The sequence below is a fragment of the Hetaerina americana genome, unplaced genomic scaffold, assembly GCF_022747635.1.
Source record: "Hetaerina americana unplaced genomic scaffold, ioHetAmer1.1.p SCAF_7, whole genome shotgun sequence".
NCBI lineage: Eukaryota > Metazoa > Arthropoda > Insecta > Odonata > Calopterygidae > Hetaerina > Hetaerina americana.
In genome coordinates, this window is record NW_027287316.1 from 60,648,532 (window position 1) to 60,661,836 (window position 13,305).

A 13,305-nucleotide genomic window follows, 5' to 3' on the forward strand; every position below is an offset into this window, starting at 1 on the left:
GACGCCAGTATCCAAAGACACGCATAGCTTTTGAATACTTTATACGTGAACCACGCCTGATTTTAAGCCGAGTTTCAACTTTAAGATTTGAAGGTGAATAGTTCCAGCGGGAAATGCGGGATGAAAAATAATTCGTTCTTTTAGAATTTGTAACATGTTTAAATAATATTCCAAAATGTTATATCCAAATATAACAACGTATTATGTGTCTAATTATAATTCATTAGACACTGCATCCTGGGGTGCAATTGTTTGTTGGATGAGAGTGTCCATTTTATGAGTTATTTACTGAAATGTTTTTGATGCAAGTACGCAAACTTTGCGTGCTTGTGTACAGTTTTAATATTTTTTGTTTCCGCTTCGTAAACGTACTTTAGAAATTACGAGTTTATCGATACGTGACAGTCTCCTAAGAAAGTTCATATTTGGCTGTGGTATTTAACCATATATATAGCTAGTACATAAACATGATTGAACGGGGGTAGATCAGAGGTAAGGTTTCTGTTCGACGTGGAGCCGATGGTCACCGGTTCGAACCTCGTCACGGGCGAACATTTTTCAGCTTAGAAAAAGTTTATTGATGGTTCTTCGGAACGAGGAAACGAGAAGCGAGGCGGGTAAACTTCACGGTACCGCCCGTAGTACTGCAATGTGGAAGGCAAAGGCACCACATTATTCTCCCTAGAAAATGCAGCCTTGCATTCAACTAGAGTAGGTTGGAGAATCTGCAGTAAACCAATCCTAGGATTGAAATACTTATGATGAATTATTATCGAGTTATAAAGCTATTTACTTTTATATGGAGCGTAGCTATGTACGGCGCGGAAACGTAGTCGTTGAAGAAGGAGGATAGACGTAGATTGGAGTATTGTGAAATGTGAGTGTGGAGAAGAATGGAGAAGGTGAAATGGACCGAGAAGAAAACAAACGAGGAAGTACTTGGTATGGTGGGCGAAGAGAGGGGTTTGTTGGGAGCAATCCTATGGAGGCAGGAAAAGTGGATGAAGGGGGTGTTGACCGGCAGTGGGATGTTGAAGACTGTAATTGAGGGGAGAATGTTAGGCAAACGAGGAAAGGGGAGGAACAGGATAGGGATGTTGGACGAGATGAAGGGAGGAAAAAGGTACTCGGAGATGAAGAAGGATGATGAAGGAAGGTCTGATGTAGAGTAGGATGTTGTGTTTTGCTAGGAGTCACAAAATGTTTTATTTAATAGGTGTGTCCATCCAAAAACCTACCTTAACCGGTAGATTACCTTAAAAGGATAGCTATTAAAGTTCCGCATACGACGGATCTATTATGTAATACTAGTCTTCCCTACGTCTCAGCTTCAGAATTTCCTTCTTATTTTCTTCATGCCTTCTGGGGGCCATTAGGGCCATCCAAAGTCCATCCGCCTCCTACCCCAAATAACAAACAATCTCGCTTCTATCACATCCAACCAGCATCCCATTACCTGTCAATATCTTCCAAACATATTTTGGGTTTTTTAACTCCCCCCTTCCTTCCCCGGCATATTTAAAAATTATCTTCCACTTCATCCACCGCCGAGTTTCTTCCATGCCCAGGAGTCAAAAATCTCTCAAACCTTGCTCATCCTCTCGAATTCATAAATAATAACTGTTAATGAATGGGATCCACGTGGTTTGGGAGATAACAGTCTCACCACCGTGACCAAATTCAGTTTTTCGAAGTGCACAACGCCACTCCCACTACATCAACCAAACTGCCGCCTAAAGAGAAGAGCACCATTCTGTCGAGAGACGTGGGGTTTCAGGATGTGTAGCGTGGGGGTTAGGGCCGACCCAAAACGACCCTTTTGCGGGTTAACTGGAGATAAGAGGGGAGGAGGAGAGTGTGTGGGAGGGGAGAGGGAAGGTTGAAAGGGGTTCAACCCCCACCCACGCTCTGCGTGACCTGCGCTCGGTAGCCGTTGGCGCCGCAGGTGGTTGGATTGATTCTCATCTCTTTCTCTGTCTTTCTATCTCCCTTACTTCAGAAGGGAAAGTGCAGCTTCAAATCCCTTGCTCCTCGGTGCGTTCCACGATAATCGCTGTTTTAGCCGATAAATAAGAAATGTTAACTAGATAATCGGCAAAAAATTTTTCTCTCATCTAAAGAGGTAGCCTGTTTCTCAAGGTAATGATTAAACGGATCTTAATGGGATATTTTAGAAATGATAAATTTTTTATGATTTGAAGGAATTATCGATATCGGTCTTTAGTGCATATACTCAGTATTAAATCAGTTCTCTCATTGATGCTATTATGTTAAGATATTCTCACTGAATATTACTTTTGCCAGTCCATCCTTTGCATTAATTAATTTTAGTAATCCGTGCATGAAAACGGCATGAGAACGGATCGGAAAGGGATATGCGGTGTGTATCACACACCATTATTCGATGCGTTGTAACAATAAGATCGTGACTTACGCAAGGGGTTCGGTGGGCACATGTGTAGCCAAGGTCAAGGTGAAGATCAATATGGAATCTTTGATCTTCGTTTCTCTTGCTGTTTACATTTTAAACGCTGAATTGAAGGAATTGTAAAATACCAATAATATACAGGATTAATCTTGCAAACGTTCTCCTAACTTTATTAAATGAAGAATACTCCAAACCGCCACAGTTTTGTGGACCTTTAGCGTCCTGCATACACACAAACACATACATCTTGGGGCGAAATACTCGTATGGTGGAACAACTGACTAATTACACTGAAAACAAACACACAGCAATCCAACGATTAATACGTTTTAACTGTCAACCATAAAGCCAAGGTTGTCAATAAAATTTATTGTAGAAATGCTGAGTTTCTGTTATTTGTACTGTGGAGAAATTACACCGAGTGGCGCCTAAAACAGTGCCATAAGTTACTAGTCATTGTTAATATATGGTATTCTACTTTTTACGGTGGATTTTTGGTCGACAAAAAGTTACATTTCTTAGCCTCAACTGACAAGAGACAACCCAAACCACCATAAACGGCATAGATTTATTGACCTCTCCTCATTCTGCCCAATTATCTATTCTTTCCCTTCCTTTACCTGGTTTACCTAATTTTCTTCCCTCTACAACAGTGTTCCAATGGTAGTCAAAATTCTCTACATTCGCTTTTCATCTCTCCCTTGGGTTCATCCCAGCAATCCCCACTTCTCCCTCACTATGCGTAGCACTTCCTCATTTTTTTTCCTTTCGGTCCACTTCACCGTCTACATCCTTCTCCACACCCACATTCCTAAATCCTCCAATCTATGCTAATCATCCTACTCCAATGACCACGTTTCTGTGCCAAACATACTACGCTCCATATCAAAGTTTTCACAATCTTAACATCAACTCACCTTTTCCTTCATGAATTCCCTTCTTGTGAAAGCTTCTTTGCATAAAGCAATTCTTCGTCTTATGCCCCAACTAATAATTTGACCATTTTGGTTAAGAACGCTTCCGAAATAAACGCTTCTACCCGCTCTAGTTTATGAGCTCGTATTTTAAAATCATAGGTAGCCTTTTTCTTTTAAGAAAACCTCATAACCTTTGTTTTTTTCATATTTGCCTTCATCCTATTTTTTCAGGCTGATATTTTGCTTGTTACCCCTTTGACTGCTAATTTGAGCTTAGTTATCCGCGAATTTAGCTGACTTTTTTTAAAATCCCCATTTAGTCTCATTCCCTCTTTTAATCTTTCGTAATTCCTCCATTACACGTATTTCTGCATACATATTGACAAAAGTTATGATATTGGGTTTCCATCTCTTGCTCCTCTATCTAGCATTGGCGATTCCGATTCTTCTTCCGCCAACCGCACCTGCGCACCGTGAGAAATGTACAGGCTGCCGATAAGTCACCTCTCCCTCCAATCTATTCCTAGCATCAGTAATGCATTCATTGATTTTACCCATTTTCATCTAACGAAAGTCTTCTACAAAACGAAGATTGCTGATGGCTAAGTAGTTATACAACAAATATTTACTCTATGGCTTCAGGAAGAACGTCGAAATATGTAGTTGGAAATAATTAATCTGAATTAGGATGCGATTTTAGTTTACAACCTAAATGAACTTGCCACGCAATTCCTATCAATGTAATAATGGCTCTTTTCTATTCTTTTAAATGTTCTTCGTTTAATTCACAAATGGATACGAAAACGCTTGTATTCTTCGAGAAGAATAAAATGCAAAATGTGGAATGTGTGTTTTTTATCGCACTTATTACTGTCACTTTTTTATTTGATGCAGTTCGACGAGGAGGAATCTCTCGTTTCATTAGTGTAACTCGATTGTTTTTCTTTTAAGATGGTTTCTTGGAAGATTAAAGATTTCATTAGCGGCAATGGGATTTGAAAAATAAAGGACGGTTTCATTTTGCACAGGGTGAGGGAAAGTGAAGCCGTAACCTCGATTTTCTCTGCTAAGCACTTGTGGATCATTCAAAGTGAAGTGGTGAGATGGCATTCTCTCTCTCCAAGCTACGGTGAATGGATTTCTGTATGTTACTCGCTTTCATTCTCTTCCTTGTTCCTACCATTCAATTATCAAATTTAAAAAATTCTCATCCTTCTTTGAACTATATACTATTATAGAATTGGTGTATATATATAAAAAGAGCCGAAAGAAAAGAAACAAATTAGTACTGAGCCTAGTGGGATGAAGGCAAGGCTGTTGGGAGAAGGAAATCATAAAATAAAAATTGAATTCAGAGAATTTTTATTGGTAAAGTACTGGTGCATACACGTAGGGGGGAGATTGTTGGGAGGTAGAGGCAAAGACGGAAGGAAAGAGTATTAATATTGGTGTATGAATGGAATCAGAATGGTTTGTCTTGACGTTCGCGGTTTTTACAAATTATATTCCAGGGCTGGGAATTTTTGTGATGTTTAATGCGTCCAGTCCAAACCAATTTTGGCCGAGCAAAACTCTTGATGTTGAATCAAGCAAGATGTTGAATCTTGTCTTGTACCTTAAGTTCGATGAATTGAAACGCGTCGTACGTTACAATAAATCTGTGCAAAAGTGCAAATTAGTTTCTGACAATGACGAACTTCAACTAAATCTTGCCTGAATATGTTGAATATATCTAGAATGGTTGGTGACCTACCACCCCCTGCCACGCGTCCTTGCGACAGCTTGCGGTGTATTATGCAGGTGTAGATATATCCTCCGATGATTACTAATTTTTGCTATGATGCTGACTAAACATTCACCTAACTTTTTTTCTTTTGGTTAACTTATGTTAGGATGTGAATATTCCAGATCGCTACTTAATTTTTTTGAGTAGATTAAAATATGATATCATTTGATATCGCAATTTATGTTTTACCACTAAGTATGAAAACTCTGTTTATTCTGTATTTTAATTTATCTTATTTTGAACGTCATGTTAGTGAAACGGTCCCAGATCCGGTCGAAGGTGTTTTTCTATTGTTTCTTTTAAGAGATAACGCGTAACTATTCGTCAATATTCATCTCCCTCTCGTTTTTTTTAAATTTATGCCCCAAGTCATGCGAATGGAGAACCGGGGACAGTGCGTAGGTGAGTCGTGGGCGGAATCCTTAGAGTTCCATTGCCAATTCCTATTTATCTGAACATCAATCTCCTTTTTTCCCCACTGTATGCCCCCGTCGGGCCTGCGTCAACAATCGCATGTGCTATGGATACACTCGTTCCATATCTTCGGTGTTTTACGACCATCAGAAATGTCTTTGACGTTCTCTTCCAATTCAGTGATGAGAAACCTAGATGGATTCTATCCATTCTAGTAAGAGTAATCCGTTATTTTCCCGGGGAACGGATAAACCAAGAGATAAAATTGGACTACTGATTGGTAGAGGTTAATCCAATGTCATGGAGAAGTTCCACATTCGTGCAGATTGACTATGAAAAACTGAGTTAAAATTTGATCGTAATATTTCGATACATTATTAATAATTCATTGTTTCCGCAACGCAACTACAAACTTTTGTGCAAACTTTGCATTATTAATTCAATTATAAAGTGTAGCGAATTGTGGGAAACCTATGACAAATACTGAAATAAACTTGATTTATTGCAAAGTAAGAGAATTAATTATGTCCACAATTAGACAAAAATTATTCTATAACTACGAATTTTTGCCAATTCCATTAGTGAATCATATTTAATTTAGCTGTATATGAGTATGCTGGCGTTTACCTTATCATTCTTTTTTCGAATATAAAAAACAATCTGTTAATGAATTGTCCAAATGGCATGATTTTTTGATCTTGGTCTCATGCGCGTTGGATATTGAGAATTTAAATTTCACAATTTGTTAAGCAGTGTGATCCAAAAATCGTAATTTATAAATCTACTCATAATATAAAGTGAAATGCAGTGCCTTTAATAGATTTTCATATTCATATAAATCCTTGTCTGTGCATAAGAGTACACCATTTAATTATGACGCCTTCACGTGAATTGCCAGTATTTTTAAACTGTCCTTTTCGTATTAAGATCATTTACATAACAAAGGATATGCAGATAATATAAATTGAAATTCTGTTAGTTAATCATGATATGTTAATTAAGTGTGGAATACTAGTACACATGTTAACTTGGAGCAATATTTTAGAGAGATTCTCCTAAATTATGAGCTATATTTTTAGTTTATTGAAACATGTTGAATTAATAAAGATAAAAGAAGATAAAAATACAGTGTGCAGATCGAAAATATATTTTTCAGTCATGGTGCTCTCAGTAAAAAACATGGTTTACAAAAAATGACAGAGTAATTTCTCATGAACTAACTCTTGAATATTGTATAAATGTTCCAACTCTCAATGTCAGCATTTCAAGGGATGGAACAAAAGCATTTGCTCGATATATGAAGTTATTATCGTTATAATATGCAGGGAATGATAATTTGCACGAAATCAAGGTCCCAGCAGTCTAAATTCGTGTCAAATATAATTCGACGCTATGAAAAGAACTCCTCATCAGTGAATATTAATTAACTCACTGATTAATACGAGTTATGAAGTATCACACGCATGCATGTTTTCCATTAGGTGAAAACATTCCTTAATCAGCTCCGTGTTAATGAATAATTTCCTTTTGGATAACCCAATTAATGGAAACGGAAATGTTTACTGGGAGGAAACGTAACGACTGTAAATATTTTACCGTATTTTAATATTTATTTAAATGATGACTCACCTTGTAAGGGTTTTAATGAAAGACTATCCCTCTTTCATCCGAGAAGGAAACATTTTAGTATCAAATACGTTTAATCGAGGAACTGGGAGTTAACGATTTTCCAAAGGAGGCTTAAATGTATTTGTAAAGCAGTTTCTGCAGATAGAGGGAAAGGAAACTTTACATTTTTAGATTAAACTTACTTTTTTCATGTAGTTTTATGTTCTTCACACGATATTGGGATTTTATTTTCTGGTGACTCTTTTTTGGTGAAATTTGCACTCATTTTCTGGTGACATTTTATTTTCTGGTGGAGTTGCAAGACTCAAATAATGTAACTAAGGAATCAAATAACAAAGCAATCAGATGAAATTAGACTAGTACACTTTTAGTGTTTACTATATAACACTATTATTGTAGTATACTATTAGTGTTTTCAATGATTTTTCTATTAAATAAAATAAATTCCAATGAAAGAGTCACTTGAACCTTGAGCATGAGTGTGATAAATCGTTTCTGGCATAACTTTGTGAAATAGTTCCATGCTGAATAAAGTCAGAATAAAACTTTTTAATTTCACATATGAAATAAACCTGTCAAGGACGCTGCAATACACCTCCCTTAACCCCCAACCCACTCCCCCGTCAGTTACTGATCCACCTTCATAGTCAAAGATATGTGCGTGAATATATATATATATATATATATATATATATATATATATATATATATACACATATACATACAAACACAAAAACCCGCCATATGACAAACAAATATTCATTCCCATTGATATAGATATTAGGAAGAGGGATAGGAACACAAAAAATATTCAAACACAGGAGAAGTTGGGAAGGCGAAACCGAGAAGGTCACAAAAGCAAAAATATTTCCTTGACCAGGACTTTTGACTTGCCGGTCCGATACTCTAACAACTTGAGCAAACAAGGAAATGCAATTTACACGAAAATCTGCGGGGTCGTGAAACCTAGGTCGCATTAAAGTTTATTTTATCTGATGAATTCTAAAGTTTTAAATCGACGTGGAATATCTTGAAAATTGGGCTTCAAAATAGTTAAAAACAATCATACTTCACGTTCTCAAAACTAATATCGAGCAGCAAGCGATTTGAGCTGAAGATTTAGGGATTGAAAGAAGCATTAGATTTAACAATTAAACCTTTCATGAAGCCGCAAGTTGAAAATTATATTCGATAATGGTCGAATTACCTATTAGTTTCCCTTTATAAATCAAATAAGTTTATTTTTCAAACTATTCATTTTTGCCACAAGTATGTGAATTTATATGGAATCGGCTAAATGATTTAAATAGGAGTTCCTCCCACCCACAATTTTTAATCACTAGAAAACTTTTACTAATGAGCTAACAGTTTTGACATAATACCCAACTAAAATCTCATATCATATCCTCTGCTGTGGATTTTTCGCTGCTCAGAATTACCTTAAACCTTTGCCACACCTCCCACGTACTAGCTCGCAGGTCTTCATGGTAGTTTCTGCTGGAATAAAACTCCAACATTTAAGCAGCAAGGCAAACTTTGGTTCAATACATTTTCCTTTGATCTCACGTAAAACGAAGAATGAGGAAGAAAACCGATTCAGTAGATATTTCTGTGGAAACTCTTTAGGCTGAAACACAACGCGTTTGAGGAAGAGGTAGGCTTGCGTAAAACGTTGAAGACAAAAGAGGGATGAGAGTTAAGGGCAGAGAAGGAAATAGGGAGCGAAAGAATTCTTTTGGTAGAAGTTTACGCTCGGAGCGGAGTGACGGCAGTCTGAGTTTGTTACTCGGTTGTTTATTGGCACTGCCTTCTAACATGCATTGAAAAGGCAAGGTACCGAAATATTTGAAAGAAAAAACGGTTTTCTAAATAAAATAAGGATTTATTCCCATAATAATAATAATTTTATTTTGAAGAGATACTGAAATTGTAATTTTCGGAGTAAATATGTATTTATTTACTCAAAGAGAATTGATATGGTTCTCATGAGTGATAATTATAGAATAGTTTGTTGAGTGTTTCGAGCGATTGGGTTTGGGTAATAGAAAATACAGTAATAAATTCAGTTTACAGCAGAATATCACCAACCCCTACCCTTAGTGCGTGTACAATAACAGCTTACAGATTTATGCACTGATAAATGTATCCCGTGAAAGCAAAAAAAATTGAGTAAAATTTACTAAAATTAATTGGACCATCATATTTATACTTGGCATATTTTTTACTGGTCAGTATTTTTAAATGGCCACTCGAAGCTCGTCCGCAATTTAAACCGAAAGTATCTTGTCCTTGTTATTTATTAAATTACCTTGATAGAACACAATTAACTAAGTATGATTTTTCAAAGCAAGCTAAACATTTAGCAAAGATTTTTCATATTTTATTGTTAATTTTAAACATGGAATAAAAAAAAGAAGCAGAGTTCCTTGTAAAGGGACTTAATAATAACATTTAATAATTTAAAAAGTTAAACCTTTTTCATGCAGAACTTCTAGTCTCGATTTCTCGCCCCGTAAAAGTAATGATTTTATTATTTCACGAAAATTTCATGGGACTTGTATGTAAATTGATTGATTCGTTATTCTTATGATTTTTTGTGGTGGTACACCCAATTGCAGTCATTGTTTGCATGATGACGGGACCGCATTAATTTATGGAAAAAATGAAGGGTCCGGAATGCCGACTTCTACTGTATTTAAAATATATACCTGGTTTCCTAAGTTAAACCCAAATGAATATTAATTTCTGGGTACGAAGGTAGTTAATGCTTTGAATTTAGAAGAATTAGACTTCCAAGTTAGCCTATATATTTTGGGCGTTTTGTATCCTGATTCGTCCTACTTCCGAAAAAAGGCTTTGATGAAGTCCTACTTCGAAAAAAAAATTCGCATGCTTTCTTTGAAAATTCAAGTTAAAACAAATACGTCGTTAGCGATTCTGGATAGTTCTATAAGTTTAAAATTTTCCTGAATTTTTCTATAATATCCTTGCATGAGGAATTAAGTGTGGATATCGAACTTGTACTGAGGAATACACCATATAAAAGTGAAGGAAACCATGCTCGTTAAAAATGTTCCCTGAAAACGTGTTTCTTTTTCAAACCGCAATTGAATGATTCACTCTCGCGCTAATATATACATGTTTTAACTCATAGTTCTGCCATTCCAATTGCAAAACTATAAAGAATGCCTTTAAATGAATCATGTGTATATGTAGCTTCCCCTGCGCAGAGCTTACGCTCGCTGATGTTTACCAATTATAGATCCAAAAATGGCAAAAATGCTAACCCAGCGAAGGGTGAAATCAGTATATTCAAAAAATTTCATTGTACTTGGAATTTCACCTCGCAACTGAGTCGAAAGAAATTAGACGGGTGTTTTCAAGATTTTTTTTATGATGTAGTGGGTTGGAAACATTTTTTAATCAATTCCTACCGCATAGAGCTTATTCCTTATTTAACTCAATTTCAGAGAGATAATCCTCTCAATAATATTTTGATAAGTAAATGATTTGATTTTCAAAAACATTCCATAATCAATACGTAAGGAAAGGGTATCGCCAAACAAAATAGGGACTTTTTAACTCATTTTTCTAGCGTCAGGCAACTAATTTCATTCATTTTCGTGATAAAAAAACGATTTCTGGCTTGAAGATTAAGTATAACTATCCATTTCGTGCCAGAATAAAATGTTCTATATTTATCCTACTTGTTTGTATGTGGAATTAAATGACCTGTATAACTACTTTTCGTCTATTCGACCTATGGCCATTCAGCCATCGAAACATCTCCAAAGTGTGACTTTAGCCAAACATTTTCGAAAGAAAATCTCTCAGAAGCAATTACGATATTGAGTATCGTGGGGGGGAGGAAGGAGGCGATCGTAATCAATCAGATGGGAGCGAAAAGTTAACTATAAGGGCACTTTTTCTACCTAAGTGCGCAACTGAAATTGGAGAGAATGGACGATGTGCTTCTTTACATGCGGGAAGTTCTGAAAAAGTTGAAGTTGGAACAAGGTGTGGTATGAGCGACTTTTCTTTTATTTAGTTTTTTGCTCACAGAAGGTCACAGTTCAAAATATCTTGGAGAAAGTAATAGGCTTAGTAAATAAATCTTTTAATCATGTCACTCTGTAATAAAATGTGATGAATTTGAGATTAACGTTTATGAGGTTATGTTTAATGAAACCCAACGGTTTTATCTGTGAATAGATTAGTGTGCTTGTATTTTGAAATATGCTTTATTTCGCGTTACGTCAAACCTTGTGGTAGTAAAGTAAAATTGTAGCTACATTCGACATTCTATATTATGCTTCATAGTTTCCAAGGCAGATAAACATATAAACACAAATTAATATATTACAACAGACAAAAGAAAATGTAAAAACGCAAAGATTCTTTCTATTGGCTAAGAGGAAAATAAATATTTGAAACCCTCAATGGTGCTCCAACTGCAGAGTACTAATTAATCAAAAACTATGTTTCGCATTCAAAATTCTTCTGAGCTCTCTTTCTCTGCCATGTTCGTTTCTTCTACTCTTATTTTTCAGGAAAGGCAGATGATGTCTATGTAAATTTTTACACATTTATTTCGTACTTTTAACCGGTATTTTAACTGATATTTAAACATATTTACGACCTTTTTAGAGTCATTATTTAACTTATTTATTGGATTAGCGACATTTTTATATAGTGGACGCGATTTTAGAGTTGTTATCAACAAATATAGTACACATAAACATCTTCACCATCTGGGTTGTCTAAGAGATTTAAATTATCGTGAGAAAATGGTGTTTCACATTGAAACTGTTGCAAAATATTAATATTAGTCTTCAGGTTAAAATTCAGTGGAGCTGTTCCATGTTGAAACATAAAAACATGAAATGCGAAATTACCGTTATATCTCGTTCAATTTTTAGTTACTTGTAAACCTATTTTAACATTGAATTAAAAGGCCTACTCTACGAGGAACACGAGCAGCTGAAATATCCCATTTCGAGTTGGTGGCAAACTTATGGATGGATACCTACTTATAGCGTACACTGTATAATTACATGCAAGCAGCATGTTTGTAAACGTTATCTTTCGTTAGTCTGAAGTAACTACCGTCAAGTATGAACTCGTTACTTCTCGTTTTCTGAACCTGATCAATAACACAACTGCAGGTTATCAAAAGCCATTTTACGATGATAATGCGTGAAATAAACGGCATGGTGCCTGATTACGTTATGTGAAGAAATGAAGAAAGAATTCCCCAAAAATTATAATTTACCACCTAGTATTCATAGTCAACAGTGACCAAAACTGATACCTAATATCTCATAGCCGGACACCCAAGTAATTTTCATTTATTGTTGTAATATAACTGTACGGCTGATTTTATTACACTTTAATGAGTTTCCCATTACAAGCGTCATGGCGGTGGTAACTTGAGGCAGTATTGTGATCTCTTTGCCCCTTGCATTTGAATATCAACGGCTATCGAGCTCTCTTGTGAGGTTCTTTAAAGAATATACCTTCTCAAACTTGGATAGTTAATCTGTTTATAGCTACGCCACGATTATGTCAAACTTTGAAGTACCTGCTTCCCCACTTAAAGATGCAGAAAATTGAAACTTATCCCTAGCTTAGTCTACCATTAAATCTTTTACGGTACTGATTTCAGTGAAAGTGTTTGAGATTATTCGAGTGACCTTTGATGATTCCGACGATCCTCAAAAATCCACTTTTTGAGATTCTTATCCAACCAATCTTCCACCATTAAAACATAATCTAATGAGTAAATTATTTCTGCGCAGTAGGAAGTTGTGTTCGAAATAATTAAAATAAAATAAAAAATAGTAAATAAATCGCAGAGAGGACAGTATTCAGCATTCGGTATTCGCAGTAGTAAAAGAAAATTAGGAAGCAAAGTGATAAACTCGATGGTTTCAGGCTTCACTTTGTGGAAATCCATTCTAATAAATCAAAAGAGAGATGGTACTTTTTTCCACACTTTATTTTACAAGTCGACCGGTTCGACTTGTAAAATAAAGTGTGGAAAAAAGTACCATCTCTCTTTTGATTTATTAAAGCAAAGTGATGCAAATTATGAAACTGATGGAGTTTAGATTCAACGTGTCATCATGACA

General features: G+C 35.7%; 1 protein-coding gene across 2 annotated transcripts in view; it reads right to left on the reverse strand.

Annotated features, from left to right (window-relative positions):
• Tk (Tachykinin) overlaps window positions 1-13,305 on the reverse strand; it is a 556,450-nt gene that overhangs the window by 142,482 nt on the left and 400,663 nt on the right. The window lies entirely within an intron of this gene.